Source organism: Malaya genurostris, chromosome 3 (assembly GCF_030247185.1).
Source record: "Malaya genurostris strain Urasoe2022 chromosome 3, Malgen_1.1, whole genome shotgun sequence".
Taxonomy (NCBI): Eukaryota; Metazoa; Arthropoda; class Insecta; order Diptera; family Culicidae; genus Malaya; species Malaya genurostris.
The window spans coordinates 45,018,691-45,035,683 of NC_080572.1; the positions used below are offsets into that span (position 1 = coordinate 45,018,691).

The following is a 16,993-nucleotide window of genomic DNA, read 5'->3' on the forward strand; positions in this document are numbered from 1 at the left end:
GTTGTAAACTCATCATACATCTAGGCAAAAACGGTCGGCAATGAACCGAAAACTGATCCGTTCTATTCCACTAGCAGGTAGAATTATTGTTGTTTCTGTATAATGTATCGAGGTTCAGATTCGGCTTTATTCGGTATCATAGATGCTTCATAGTTTCATTTATGATCGTCGTCATTCAGCCAAACACATTTCTTTAAATAAGCAAAATGATTCATCCTGAATATTATGAAACTACACCATGAACCATAATCATGGGGTCATGAATTATCTCTTTATACTTTGAGGTAAGATATGCTGATATCTAATATAATAAAGAAACAGAATGTCCTTTCAATTAGTTGATCAATATTTTACAAGATCAACCTAACTGTAATAACAGTGATTATACAGTCTCTGAAAAAACAAAACGACCACCAGCGGATGGAAACTTCTCATTGGTACACCAACTGCCAATTTAAATTGGACCCGAAACCCGTTCGGGTTTAAAAATTTGCATTCAGAGAACAAACCCTATAGGATCGGGTCAGGCTTGGGTCCAGAAAAAAATTTGTCGGGTTCGGATCGGGTTCGGGTGAAGAATTTCATTTTTCATTGGATACGAATCGCGTTCGAGTTTAAGAAAAATATTATTCTCGGTTTCGGGTCTGGTACGGGTGAAGAATTCATATTTTCAATCGGGCACGAGTTTTTAATATGCATTAAAAAACTGCATTGAGTAAGAAATCCGTGCGACGTAAAGGGCGAATTCGATGAAAATAGCACACCGGAAATTTGCTGTAACTTTTGAAACGTATGAGTTAAAACGCGTTCTCATCCACCTATTGGTTTAATGATGCTTTCTGTTTGGACGCTGGTCTTACAAGCCAGTTGTCGTATGCTCGAGCCTCGAACTGGAAGGATTCAGTAGGATCAGTAGGATCCGTAGTACTAGCCATGCAATGATTCTGTACACTAATAATCGGCTGCGATGTCTGTTGAAACAGAAAGGCCAAATTCCACAAAAGGAATGTAATGCCAGGACTTTGCTTTCGTTTGGACATTATCTAGCACAATCTACAAATTGAAAAGGATTGAAATTTTGAACAAAATTCCTTCGGATAGTTCCGGTTTCGGATGTGAATAAAATTCTATGGAATCCTTCCCAAGTAACAATTTGAATGCCTTATGGTTCTGATAATAATTTATAAAAGTTTTGTAATTTAATCTTTAATCAGTACCAGTTTTATGACAACTATAATTAGTGACTGTTTTGACAAGTAATACCTTATGATCAAAACAGAACCGGAATTTTCATTTTAAAATTCCCGCGCTTGTCCAATCGGTAAACTTTTATTCTCTCAACGTTGGTAACACTTTTATACACATTCTGTCAAATTTTGACGCATATCGTACGATTAGTTTTTGTTTGGCGTCTATACAAAGAAGTTGAAAAATTTTCGTGTGGCGATTTTTATAATGGATGAAAATTTAGAACAACGTGCGTGCATCAAATTTTGTGTTGCAAATGGATTTAAGTGTTCCGAAACGTTGAAAATGTTAGAAAAGGCCTTTGGTGAATCGTGTCTAGGAAAAGCACAGGCATACGAGTGGTATAAACGCTTAAAAGGTGGTCGTACAAGCTTGGATCATGATGAGATCCCTGGCCGCCCAACAACATCTGTTACTGAAGAAAACATTGAATCGGCAAAGCAAATCGTGTTGCAAAATTGTTCTGTACCGATTAGAGAGATTGCTGTGTTGTTGGGCATCTCCTTTGGATCAGCCGAACACACTTTAACTGATGTTTTGGGTTTGAAACGCGTCGCTTCTCGGCTGGTGCCAAAAAATCTGAACTTCATTAAAAAAAAGCATCGTGTTGATGTGGCCAAAGAGATGATTTCCAACGCAGATAGTGACCCCACATTCATCGAATGCATCATAACTGTTGATGAGGTGTGGATCTATGAATATGACGTACTCTCCAGATATGGCCCCGTGTGACTTTTTCCACTTCCCCAGACTCAAATTGCCATTGCGGGGAACGCGTTTTGAGACCATAAAGACCATAAAAGAGAATTCGCTGCCATACCTTCGGCGGCCTACAAAACATGTATGGAAAATTGGATCAAGCGTTGGCATGCATGTATTGCCGCAGGAGGAGAGTAATTTGAAGGCGATAATAAAGAAATTTATTAAAAATTGAAATTTTGCGTTTTTTAATAAAATTCCGGTTCTATTTTGATCAAAAGGTATAACAGTTTTTTAAGCTTTTATAGAACCTACCCGGGCTAACAACTGAAATAAAAACTTGTACTAGAATAAAACCATGCATACACCCTTAATATTGGATATAGACATTCTATCACAAATCTAGTTCTGGGTGTGTGCGTGTTCATTAGATGACAGTTTCACTCAGAGCAAATTCGATGGTTCTAGAGTACACTTATGACACATTTGTTGCGGCCTATTTGATTTATTACTTTTTTGGTTAATTGTAATTTGCATTGAGGAAAATTTCGCCATTTTGATGTTGTATACCGTAGCATTTATTGACATCAAATAAATTTCGAAATACAAAAACGAGGTAATATGCACAAGTTTTGACGCAACGAAACAGATTCATACAAAATGACGATGAATCACAAAAATTAATTTTAATAAATCATGGAGACTTTCACCATAACCGCATTTATTTGAGGGCGATTAGATATTATTCTTATTTTCATCTATACATTCACGATCAAATTAAATGCGCATGAAGTTCTTATATTCAGAAAAAAGCCCTAAACTCGTATTTAAAATTTAAGATATTCTTACTGATTGCATTCAAAGCTGACACGACACACATATTTATGAGAAATATTATAAAAATGACAGTTTATTCATTGCGAAATTCATTCCATCAATTTTATTGATCGTAAAGTTTGTTTCAAAATTTTCTTGAATTTGAAATCAGCTCGAAATAAAAAACCGGGTTGACGGTTCAAAGCTTAGGGCACTGGTCTTACAAAACAATTGTCGTATGCTCGAGCCGCATTTAACGCAGGTTTATGCTGATTCTTCACTTTGATTCATAAACCTTATGAAGAATGGTCCACTTGGCAGGAAAATACTCTTATAGTGGTAGGCGAGTAGGCTTTCGTGGAGTTCAAAGTTTTAATACAAGATTTATGATATAGCATTGAAGACATATTAAAAATGTTACTTGGGTATGGTATCGAAAGACCTTTAATTCCAATCTCACTTTTTAAAAACGGCTAAGCCATCTCAAAGAAATATGGGTGAGCTCCGTTCGTATGACCAGTAGGGTGGGACCAAGTTTTCATTTCAGCTTCTCCAAACTTTTCGTATTCCTGTTGGGTCTGGTTGTCTAGCCACCAATGGAAGTTCACCATCAATGTCAACATCCCTGAGCAGCCTAAATAGCCGTGTACTGTCAAAAGCGAATCCCCACAGGCTAATAATAACGCTATGGACCACCTCTCCCGGTGATATAAGTCCACCAAACAGGTAAGCCGTGCGACTTCCGGCGGAATTATTTCAACCAGGAAATGATCCATTGGTTTCCTGTTCCATTTCGTTACAACGGAAGCTCGTAAGTCAAGGTTTATTTCCGTGCCGATGACGGAATGACTGCAGGAGCCTAAAAAATGCAGTCGTAAACGGAACATTTGTGGGTTTCACCCTTTTGTGCAGAAAAGTATAAAGCGCGTTGGGTTACATGCAATGTTGCAGATATTCTTCGTGTAACTAATTCATTCACCCATCTTCAGTGCGACACACCCTCTCGAACAACGTTGAACTGTAATTCCGCAACCGAAAGTTGTATCCGATTGAAATTCTAAAGCTTTGTAGAGGACCATTAAAGATCTTATAGTCCCATACAAAGATTTAGAATATCATGATCCTAAGATATAGCGTGAGAATCAGTCACGCTATATCTTAGGAAAGTGAGTTAGTGATTAGCTTCGGTGTTGGTTTTCGTTTTCTTCATAGCGTGTACGAAACTGAACAAAGCACGCTGTGTGCATCGTTTGTAAAGGCGTGTTGTGTTTTCTTCTTCCGAGCCAGCACGTACCGGTACGTACCGATATTATATCATCACTTCAGATGACGGTTTGAAAGTTCTGACACTCATCGCCCCCATCGACATTGATCGTGTCGAAAGTGTTCAACGCAAATTCGTTAGATTTGCACTCCGCAATCTACCATGGAGGGCTTTTTCCTGCTCCAAATAAAAAAAATAAATGAATAATTGCGGAACCGGAGGACGGATTCAGATGAAATTTTACAGTTGCTTTGGAGACAATGTAAGCTCAAATTTAAGTCAATATTGATGAAAATCGGTTTAAGTATCACTGAGAAATTGAAGTGTAGAACTCACTTCAATTTCTCACCAATACTCGAACCGATTTTCACCAATTTTGATTTAAATTTTTGGAGTTTTTCTTCACTACTTTCGGTGCTTCCGGAACAAGAAACGGACGACCAGTACTGCCGAATTAAGTTTACAGGCCATGAAAACTAACAAGTTCTGCATACTAGAAGAATTTATCAGTCAGTTTTATGAAATTTGTACTTGTTTTCGCCCTTGTTTGTGAAAAACTACTCATGAAATTGAGAATTTTTCACTTATCGCGTTCTAGTTTCGAAACCGGAAGTCGGATTTGGATCAAATGTTCTAGAAATGTTTAAATAACTTCAAGACCTTTCGAATAATTGTTTGTGAAAATCGGTTCAGCCGTTTCCGTGAAAACTGAGTCCACATTTTTCCTTAATTTTTACATATTATCCTATAACTCAGATCCAAATGAAATTCAATAGCTGGCTATGGGACCATAAGACCCTTCAAAGAAGCTAAGTTTGTGGAAATCGGTTAAGCCATCTCCGGGTAAAGTTAGTAAATATTTTTGTTACATACATACGTTCTTACACACCGATATTTTCTCAGTTCGTCGAGCTGAATCGAATGGTATATGACATTCGGCCCTCTGGGCCTGGAATAGAGAGTGATTGCATATCCTTTCTATATGAGAAAGACAATGAGTTACTTTTGAGTTACTATGCTCAATATGTGACTGCCTGAGCGACTCGCAAAAGAGAAGAGATCTTGCTTTTCATGCTTGTTGCTATTCCGCCGTGAGCCATTCTCTACCATTTCAAGAGCAGGTATCATCAGGCACGAGTAGCGCTTACATTGAGTCAATTTTTGACTCACTGCGAGTCAAAATGCCAGCAATCATGAATGCAAGTGTACGAAAAAAATTGAAGACAAAAATTAGCGATGCGATGGAAGCAATTTTTTATTTTGCTTAGTTTAATTGTCTCGTAGATATTGCCCTGATAAAAAGTGTGCGTTGAACATCACAAATTAGCTTGGAAAACTTTAAACGTAATATCATTACTTATTATTGGAAGATGGCGAAACGATTGGGTTGGATAAAAATTAAACTGATAAATAAAACTGATAGTCTACTTCAAAACGTCGTTTAAAATCGTATACTAATGTACATATAATGTACTTCCTACTGCAATAAAACTAATGAAACAGTTTATTCAGATTTCACCGAATACTATTCTCACGTTCGTACTCCGTGCTGTTGAAATTTTGCGGCAAGTAATGGCAGATAGATTTTAAAAAAGCTGGAGTTGAATCACCTGAGGGCAATCACTTTTGTAAAGTGAAAATTTTGCAGTTTATATGGCTTATATAAGAAATAAAATAAAAGGAATTATTTTCCACATATAACTGTAGCAACACTTTTGATTCTCTTTTGGGTTGGTTTGATATTTATTTTTTTATGATTTTGAAAATGGACTGAAATATCTACAGTGATATTTTTTAAAATCACATATGATTATGAATGATCAAGTCCAATACGCAATATCAATATGCAATGCAAATAGAGTGACAAAAATATATTCTGAATATTGATTATAGAGGCAAGTCTAATCTTTTAATTCCAGGGATGATTTATTTTCTCATGTTTTTATTATATTAAACACAATTTAACGCTTCTTCGCATAGATTTGATTTATAGAAGTAATAGGAGTGCAGGGTTTTCCACAACGTTTGAACCTACTGAGACGCCATGTAACTGCTTGCTCTGCAAAAATCAAAGCAATTAAGAAGAATGGCTAACAAAGAAATAGTCATTGCTAACTAAATACTCATTCAGCATCTTTTACCATACATCTACGCAAATTATCGATTAGAATAACTGTACTACGATCAGGAAATTAAGACTTTTAAATTGAGAATCACGGTTGTGGTTCCGGCCAACTGCCACAGGATGTCGAAGCATTTTGTAAAACGCAACATAAAATTGGAGGAATAGATGTTCCATTGAAATTTACTTTTGCATTTTTGTATCGCCTTATTAACTTAGTCCTATTTTAATGCATTCATTAAATTTTTGCATTTAATATTATCATTTTTGGAGTTTCACAAAACTATTGCCTCGTAAGTTTTGCTTCCAAAAGCAAACAGCAAAATAATAACGTAATGTGATATCAGTTGAGAAATTGATAAGCTGAAATCAAATTAAGATTACAATCTGATATTGCTGTCAAAAATGTATTGAAAATAAAATGTTCTACAATTAACTCCCGAAGTGATCGGCTTAGCTTTTTTTTAAAAAAGAACATCCGCTAGAAGAAATTGTAAATTCAATTTCATAACATTTTACAATATTCATATTACAGAGGAAACGATTTCAATTTGAAAAATAACACAATCCGCGTGGTTTATCGATTTGTCAGATAGTGCGATTTCGAATTTTTGTTACTCATATCACACATTCAGTTTTGAAACTACTCATTGTATTATTTACCTTAAAACTGTGTTGAGCAAAAAATTTTTTACGTGAATACTTCAAAGATCACATACAAAGAGTCCAAATGAAATATAATTCTGTTATCACATAATCAGGAGATAGTAGGAGAATATAGGATCAAGAAAAAAAATATGCATTTAATTCCACTTTATTTAACGTCACTAATGTCACGAGACAGATAATTTTGTTGTGTTTGATTGTATGATACTTGATTTTTAGATATTTATTTCGTTATTGGAAACTGCGGAAGGTCTTCATTGCACGATTATCAATGGCACAGTTTCCAACAAGTAACTGTAGAGAGTTTGTTTGTTTTTGATAATAATAGAAATATCATTCTTCAGTAAAATCTTATGTTGGCCTTCAAATTAGTGCCTTATACAAAATTATAGAAGTTCTATTTCGGTTTTAGTTTCTATTATATTGTAGCTCTAACGCCCTGTATATTGAATGTGACGGAATTATTTGGTGTTTATGGTTCTTCTAGTATTTGTACGAACTGATAGTGTTTATCATCAAAGTTGGTCTCAACTTTTTTGGTAGTTGACTTGGTTCGACACAACTTGTCTCGAAGTCAATACAAATACTATTAGTTTATTATGAATGATTAACATGAAATTAAAAGCAATCATCACATATGTTTATAATTATTAAGGAAACGATCGTCGAATGGCTTTGTAATCGGTATATAAATAGTTTCACGATCATGAGAAACAATAATAATTGACAAAAACTTGGGACTATTACTTCTCAGGCATAATAAACAACCCTACATTCGACCGAATGAAAAATACCAATTTGGCATTTCGAATGAGGTATAATTTGTTTGGAAAAGTCGAACTCGATCGTAACACAAAATGAATTTATTATAGAACTACGGAATAGGAGTGAAAGTTACATATTTACGACACACAAAAACGCTCCATTAATAACCCTTTACAGTTTGATGTTTAATCAATAACATATTCTGGTAGGTATCAAAGTTGTCCCTAACGCTACAAATCACGATTAAAGTATAGCAAACACCGAAGAAATGTGCAGTGAAGACAATTCAAAAAGATTCGACATCTTTCTTATAAGCTTTATACAGGAATAAAATTTTATCCTGGGCGGTCATTCAGTTGTACCGCCATACGTCGCAGAGAACGAATCACCGTGAGTAGAAAATTCGACTCAACGCGAGTCATCATCACCACCGAATAGCTTTCTACCTAAATGCTTCGAAACGAACTCACTGTGAGTCAACAGAGTGCATATAAGATGCTTGCTTGCTTTGCCAAGCGGATCAATTCTCTGAGTGGAAGAAAAGAATGAATAAAGCAGACACGGAATATATACAAACTGCTCGCCGCACGGGTAGAGCATCGCCGGTGAAGAGAATAGTTCACGAGTAATGTTTCATTGATAGGATCAGCAACCTTGGATTTGACCTCTATTTCCAGTACTTCCGAAATCGGAATATAAGATATACCTGTATAACTTAAGTGATATTATTTGTTCATCTGCTAACAAGATCTTCTAACTAGAAAAAATGTTTAACCAATTTTATAAAAATTGATGCTTTTAATATGGTTTATACTTCAAAGAAAACACACATGAAATTATATTTATTACACCTATCACCTTGTCATTCCGGAACCGGAAGTCGGATTAGGATAAAATTTAAGAATGTTCAGTAACATCAACTGAACCATGGATGCAGTACATGTTTCAGCATATTAAACAGGTTGATATATGAGATCTCAGAAAGAATTCATCTTCAAGTCCAGATATTATTCTGCATTCAATGTGATGTGTAATGAATATGAAGCTAATGTTCATCGTAGTTACAACACTAAATATCAAAGCAAAGTCTTGGCATTACATTCCTTTTGTGGAATTTGGCCTTTCTGTTTCAACAGACTTCGCAGCCGATTCTTAACGCGCATAATCATTGCATGGCTAGTACTACGATTCTACTGACACTATGAATCCTTCCAGGTCGGGACTCGAACATATGACAACTAACTTGTAAAACCAGTGCCGTATGCATTGAACCGCCAACCCGGGTTAAGATATCAACAATTGTTAATTTGACGTTATAGCACAAGCTATTTTCTTGATTGTCCAAAAGCAATGTATTAAAAACAGCTCCTATAATTTTGACGTCAATTATCAAGGTCATCAATCCACTGTTTCAATGCTATATTTATCTATTCTCTCCATGCAAAACATGATTGGCAGATGAGTTAGGGTGACTTGAAGCGGTAATGAATCAGTGTTGATCCAGAGTCATAAGAACCGTAAATTCTTCTTCTCGTCCTACACGCGTGAAGAGGAAAATGACGGAAAAAGTGCCGTCCACACTCCTGGCACACGAAACACATAGCGCGAGCTATAAATACATAAATACACATATTCCTGTACATAATGAAAACGGCAAGAGAAAAAAAGGTACCAAAAAGGAACAACAAAATCTCACGAAGAAGACAAAAGTTTCTGTCTGTGTGTGCACTTTCATGCCCTGCGCTACGTCTCGCTCGCCTACTCCCGCAAAGACTCGTTGCAGCGAGCGGAATCATCACGACCGCATACACGGCTTTTCCTTACACACTGATTCCATTTCGGTTGCTATATCAATTGACCTCCCGTGGGCCGCTTGCTAAGCAATCATCGGTTTCAGAAGCAGAAAAATAACCACTATCGTTTTTGTTACAGTGCACCAGCTCAGTCTGCCCAGAACCGGTTTCCCGTTCTGAGCTCCAATAAATTGAACCACTCTTCCAGCTTCCCAAAGACCACAGAACAATAAAAATTCGAATGATTCTACATGCACACCTTGACGCGTAGGGGAGAGCAGAAATGACATTCATCCATTTTGTACTTTAACGATAGGTTGTTATAAGTTTCGAAAATCTACACTCAATCAAGAGTCCGCATGCAGGAAGTTGATTTTCAGCTAAACAGTTCGATGCAGCTACTAAACGATTCCGGACAAAAAAGTACTACATTGGAGCTCAGCTGTTAAGTTTTATTCATTCAACTAAATATCAAACAAGGTTAGTTTGATTTTAACTTTCCACACTGAGCTACCGATATTGAGTGATTGAACACTTTGGGAACCATCAAAACAACGAATGAAGAAATGTAATCTTAAGCAATCCGTTTCCTTTTAAGAACATCATATAACAAACAATGACAATAATGGTGATTTAAAATGGGTTTACATTGGGTCATCACTTCTAAAAGTTTATGCGAAGTTACACTTTCTAATTTGAGGTATGATTTCAATCTTGGATGTTACTTCATTGACAGCCTTCAGAAATTTTACCTAGAAAAAATTATATATTAGAAAAAACACATAACTATTAGGTATGAATTTATTCTAAAATTCGTTTTTTGTTTCGATTATTGAAGTTTAAACTTTTTTATAATGTTATTTGAATTTTCTGACCCTTGTGAAAATCTACTTCATCTGGCAACGAATTTAATAGTTGCAATTCTTATTTCATTTTTAATATTATCAAACTGCACATTCTTCCTTAGCCCTAATAATTATGCTGTCCACCATCGCACCCCTAGCTCCCATATGCTGTTTTTTCACTACCAACCAAATCCAGCCGTTCATCCAGTGGAAGCTATCTTAGGGGGATATGAAAGGTAGATTTCGGTTCCCGGGAGACGGCGGAGTAGTAGCAGCAACAGCAACAACAACAACAACAGCCAGTAGTTTGTTTGGAATGTCTTCTTCAACTTATGTACTACAGCACCTTCCCACTTTCGATAACACGCAGCCAGGCACCAAGTCGTCAAAACTCACCATTCGCCATCGACCGGATTTTTCGATTCCGTTGCTCTTGTGAAGTTCTTCCAAAAACCTGTTTGTGGCTGGCGATAGCGATCTTACACTTTCTTGCTGTTCTGGTCGTACTCTTCCAGTAACAAAACGCGACGAGGGAACACTTTGTTCTTTAAATAATATATCGAGCGGAAGCAAAAAAAAAGTGAACACGCTATACGATCGCGCAAATGAAAACTTCCAGGGTGATATTCTGGGAACTGATAGAATCGAGTCGAATCGAACAATGGTATCGGTAGATGCATTTAGCTATCATTTAGAACCATTGGCTGAATTCTTGTAGGCGACTCCATCAGATTCTAACAATATGTTTATTTAAATTTAAAGACGGTTATGTTAGGCACAATAACTAAGTTGTGACAAAACCGAATAACACATTTGATTACGTACATTTTTTGTCATTTCTCGATTTGACACCACACTTTTCTTCTAGAGAAGGGTCATGTACACGTACTTCTATGAAACAATCTTCGATAAACACCGGGATCTTTTATCTAACTATTTAATGTAAATTACCCTAGTCAAAGTGATAACTCAATTGTCGATTTCAATTTCCCGGTTTGGGAGCAACATTCTCTTTTTTTTATTACGATGGAAGATTTTCAGAACCAATTCACTATCTTCAATTGAAATGAATAATTAAATAAGCGCAAAAATTTAATTTCAAGGTTGTTTTACTTTTCTCATAAAGAAAGGTCATGAAAACCGATTTTTTTATTATACATCATAATTTACTATTAAACTTGTAGTAAAAATACGAAATTGTGGCCAAATACCACCGTAACCATATTTTCTTAACAAGGAACAGTATTATTTGAATTATTATCAATAGAAATAATTATAATTTCGATTATGATAGATGATGATCGTTGTGGCACAAGGCACCCGCCATTGGGTGTGCCTTGGGCCGAATATCAACAAATGTTCAAATATAATTTTATGTATAAATTACAAAAATATCTGGCACAAAAAATTCACAATGAACATAACGAAATATACCAAAATGTCAGAGTGTGGAATTGTTAAGTTCCTTTCATTTATACTTATACAAAATTGATGAGTGACAAATGGCCCAAGGCTGCCGACTCTCCCCTCTACCAAGACTCACAGCAATTTCATTTTTTGGCAAGATAATTACTAATTACTTGGCGGTGCAAATATTGGAAATTTTTGACGATATTCAGCGAAAATGATGGGTATGATTTTACCAGGTGGTAGTTGTGTTGAAATCTATTAAAATTGTTTTTATAACGTAATGAGCATCGTTAATTTAAATTGAAAACAATGTTAGTAATTAAATACCCTCTAAAACTATTATGAAATCCATTCAATTCCGAAGATTTCTAGAACTAACATTTCATTAAGACATGCACGGTACTTACTCTGACGTTTCTCATATGAAACTGAAGCACTTGCAACAATTCCTCTTACATTTATTAACAAATCTAGCCAATTTTTCTGCTATTGCTGCGCTGCCCTAGTCGTGAGCATGAAACTAAGTAATAGGATATTTTCAAAATTTCGCTTGAAAATGTGAAAAATTTATAGTTTTCAATTTATTTTTCTCAATGACTGAATACAAACACACAAAAACATGTAAAACTTAGATAGAAAATTCGATCACTCATATTGCAGTTAATTTCCACGACATGGTTTGCCGCCCCCATCGTTGGTTTAGTGAGCAAAAAAAAGCTCAACTCCATCTCCGAAAGATCCGGTTCCACGGATTGGTTTGCCGCCCCCTAAAAACATTGCGCTCGGGGCGGGCGCCCTTCAACCCCCTATACCCTGAGAAATCGTAAAATAAAATATCAAATCCAAAGAAGTGAGTTGGATGCTGTTTACAAAAAAATGGAAAATTCTTAATTTATATGCTTGGATTTAGAGATTCATTGATAAATTATTACGAATAATTTCATTCGAGATTTTCAAATATATTTAAAAATTCGTGAATCTTTTTGCCTTTCTCATATAGAAAGATTATGCAATCACTGTGCAAACCGACTTTTGAGCCGAGGCCCGGAGGCCTAAGTGTCATATACCATTCGACGCAAAATGTCTGTGTGTGTATGTAACTTTTTTTTGCACTAACTTTTCTCGAAGACGGCTGAACCGATTTTCACAAATGTAGATTCAAATGAAAGGTCTTGTGGTCTTCCTGAATATTATTTGGATTCGACTTCCGGTTCCGGAATTATGGAGTAAAATGTGCGAAAAATTTTGAAAATAAGTGCAAAAATTTTTTTGGAGGTGGCTGAACCGATGCGCAAGCGGCGGAAACTGAGAATTTACCGCCCCAAAATTTAACTATATTAATCAATCAAAGCGCCGTCTGCATATCATTGTCGGTGTTATCAGATTTCTTTGAATGTGTGAAAATCTACAAGTCAATCTTGTTATTCAAGCTCTAAATCTGAAATTGGTCTGCAGCAGACCCATTCGCGAGTGTTTGTTTTATTTTATTTTGTCAGTAGTCGTGTTTCATCTAGCGCTTTTAATAGCAATGCGAATAAGAGAAAAAGGATACTGGTGAGATCGTTCCTTAGAGATATTTTATATTTTTCTTACTTACAATGCCTTATCATATTTCGCCTGAGTATCAAAAATCAGGTTTTGTTGAGATCATATTGTTTACCAAAACATATCCGCATCTCTTTCCTTCCCTACTAACAAATCTCCTATGCTGTGATGCTCGTAGATACAGTGGTATCCGCGGTCTCCAAGAAGAACGAGTATCGGGCTAACATTCCTTCCTTTTCCTCTATAGCACAGCCTTTGGTCGTAGCCGGCGTCGTTATTGATCATTTGATGAAAAGTTAGGAGTGAGTGGGTATGTACAGTGAAAATCACTTGCTTCTCCCAAGCTTCATTTTCTTGGTTCATTGTACATTTACACTCATTCGGTCAATCACGAAGTGCAACTACGGGCGATCTACTTTAGCTCAGCTCAGTTTTTTATATTATTTATTTTACCCCGACTTTCACCATTTTGGTCGTTCACCGGGGAGCTCAGCTCGGAATGAACTATATCAATTTATATTTATGTTAGTACTCTCTTTGATTTTTTTACTTCAACAGAGAATAGGAGAATGTGATAGAAAACAAAAGGAGTTGCCAGTCTTTGCAGGAGTATGCCTCTAATTGGTTATAGATCTACAGTGAAAATCAAGTTTACCTATTTTTTGACGAGAAATCACTCATTGTAGAGCTCTTCTATAAGCTACCCAAAAATAGGTCGTTATTCACTCGAATTTTGACTTGATCATAAAAAAATGGATAGCGTGCTTTGCCATGGCATAACACTTTGGGTTAACATTTATCTAAATTTTGGGGTCATCACTCGTTACCTAAAATTGAGGAGATGCACTATAGTTGATTTTGGGTAGGCTTTGACTCAAAATTAGGTAGCGGCTGGTAAGTGTATCGAGTACCTCATTTGACAGTTACTTTCACAGTACAGATTACAGTTGACGAAGATTTTAGTCAGTCTGTTAAGGTCATTCGACGTGACTAACAAATTGTAACTCTGTTCTTAGGTTTACAGCACACCAAATAAGATAGAATGCAAGCAATTAAAGTTTTGTTCACCTAATTTTTCTTGTTTCGAATATAGAGGTTTTAACCTTAAAGTCGTTCGCCATTCTAACCCTATGTTGGAAATCGAACCAAGGTGGGTTGAGTGAAAGATATCGATGCCTATCACGCAATATCCGTACTCACAAGCGACTCTTACACGATCACTATAAGTGTCATTACTAAAAAGTAATGTCATTTTCATGAACGTGTAAGGGCAGTAATGATGAATTCTCCATACAAATTTGGAATGTCATTACTTTAGTAATCATTAAAAATTACATGAATTATTCTCGTGTAAGGGCTGCTACACATACAATTAAAAATACATGGTTTTATCATTTGAATCGCTACGAACACATATTTCCAACTTGAGAAATAATAGTAATATTTTTAGGTGAAACAAACGTGACTAAGTGTTCAAAACCTGGCCACTTTGCTGTATAGAAGACAATGATGAGTTCCGCATCAGAACCGCATAACTTAGAAAATCTGCATCAATAGACTTAAAATTATTATGCTTTATACAAAATAAAATCTTGCATCCCAAGTAAACGTATATAATTTTTAAAACTGAGCTATCTCAACATGTTCTAAGTGTATATTTGCAAGAAAGAAATAATTTACACAATTTTAGTTACTTCAATCCACTAGAATCAATTATTCAGTAGAATAATTCTATCTTTTTTCGAGCGTTTATGACATAAACCCATAAATCAAATTTTAAATGGAATTCATACCAAAATAACAATAAAAACTTCTCTTGATATTTTGGTGAAAAAACATGTCAACCTTTTATACGTAAAGCAAATCTCTTCCGAAACAATATGGCGACATTAATTGCGGCATAATAAAAAAAAAACTTTACAAAGAATCAGTGGGCATTACGGAGAATATTTATATTCGAAGCCATCTCCTCTTATCAACCAACCTTCAGGTGCGCAATGTATTAATAACATTTATTGTTGCACAACAGAAGAGCTAGATAATTTTGCTTTCGAAATGAGTCCCTGCTTTTCGGCACTGATGTACAGCTTCTGAAACTCCGTCTCGTTCTCGCTGCATTAATTACCCGGCTATTCGTAAAACAATCGCACCCCATAAAACACATTTTCTATCGACCATTGGGTCAGTAACGCAAGGAAAAAAAACTCCAATCAGAATGCTGTTTGGGTAAAATTTTTCCAGACAAAACAATTACCTGCCGAGAGAACAACCATAAACGGTAACAATCTTGCCAGAGTTAACACATAATTCACTCACTAAGAGTTTGCGGAATTCACCTACACACCGTAATTACACCAAAAACCGAGCAAACTAGTGGACGATGGACCATTAACGCGACCGAGGAAGACCGATTTGGATCCTCTTTTGTGCATCGATCAGATCAGGATCAGACGAAAACCAAAAATTGCCACAGCTGGTGACTTTCGATGTCAAAACTCAAAAGCAGAAATGCCAGATAAAAATTACAAGTCAGTAAATCCGAAAAAAATGTCTGCAGGTTTCAATTTCTCTAGAAAGTATGATACACTAAACTGACGTAACGAGCAAAAAAAACCTCGCGACAATTTCTAAAGTCTGTAAATTTTGACGAAAGTCTGCGAAAAATTCGATTTTCAAAAGTCTGCAACAAACAATGTCTGCAGCACTATGTACGAAATCTGAAAATCAACAGACAAATCTGCAGACCTGGCATCTCTGCTCAAAAGCACATTGACCAGAGTTGCCAGGTCATTTTTTTAAAATCAAAATCAGGTGTAGAAATCTACCTGTACTACAATCTGTACATCAGGAAAAGTGACAGGGATTAATTTTTTGTTATCGGTTATTGTTACGGTAAATAATTGGAGAAAGATTGCTAAGAGTACCGTAATGATCGAAAGAGAAAGTAAACCAAGAGAATGTCTCATTGTTACATTCGTCGTTTTGAACAATTTATACAGTATTACCATAAATCAAATAAACATAGATTTCCCAGTGTAATAGTAATGCAGTTGAGCAACCCGTGACACCAAAAGTGCCGTTCGGTGGAGATCTAGGGAGAGAACTGTCAAATTCGTGCGCGCCGAAATAGCAGCACTGCGCACTATAATTGACATGATATGTTGAATTTCTTACTTTTTGGAATACCTGTATAAATCTGTACCAAATTTATTCTGTATTAGATCTGTATGCAAATGTGAAAAAAAACTGTATAATAATATAAATCTAACCCTGAATCTGATAAAACTGTATAATAAGATAAATTTGGCTAACCCCTGAATGACCAAACCTGCATCGGCCAGAAAATGTCGAAAACACGTTTTCGTTCGGCACGTCAGAATAGACATTGCATTTCGATGCAAAGAAAACAAGTGTTCTGTAAATAGCAGAAACTTTACGTCTGCTTAACGGTTCAAATTGAGCTGCCGAGTTTTGCATGAAGCAGTTCAATTTGAACTGCTATGCACTGATGAGTCAAAGACGAAACGTAAACATATCAAAATCGGTTATGTGCACAAAATTTGGCTAACCCCTGAATGAAGTTAAATCTGTTTAACTGGCATCTCTGGTTTAATACCAGTTGATGCTCACCGCAGGGTTGGGCACAATAAATGCAAAATAAAGTCACGTTTGATGTGGTATAAAACAAAAACGTTTAAATGAACGGTTGAGCCGACGACACGACCTGCCACTCGTTTATCAAAACTGTATCGTAAATTTAACTACCCCTCAGTAACTGGTAATGTCAAATCGAAATCAGTTAGAAAAATGTTGATACTGG

At 35.9% G+C, this 16,993-nt stretch overlaps 1 protein-coding gene across 5 annotated transcripts in view; it reads right to left on the bottom strand.

Moving 5' to 3' along the window:
* Positions 1-15,661, bottom strand: part of LOC131438876 (single-stranded DNA-binding protein 3) — a 91,652-nt gene extending 75,991 nt beyond the window's left edge. For 3 of the 5 annotated variants that reach the window (XM_058609255.1, XM_058609254.1, XM_058609251.1), the window contains exon 1: positions 15,428-15,661. The gene's annotated coding sequence lies outside the window, so the exon portion shown is untranslated. The remainder of the gene's footprint in view (positions 1-15,427) is intronic. The other 2 variants (XM_058609253.1, XM_058609256.1) reach the window with 2 other exon arrangements.
* Between the last annotated feature and the right edge of the window lie 1,332 nt (positions 15,662-16,993).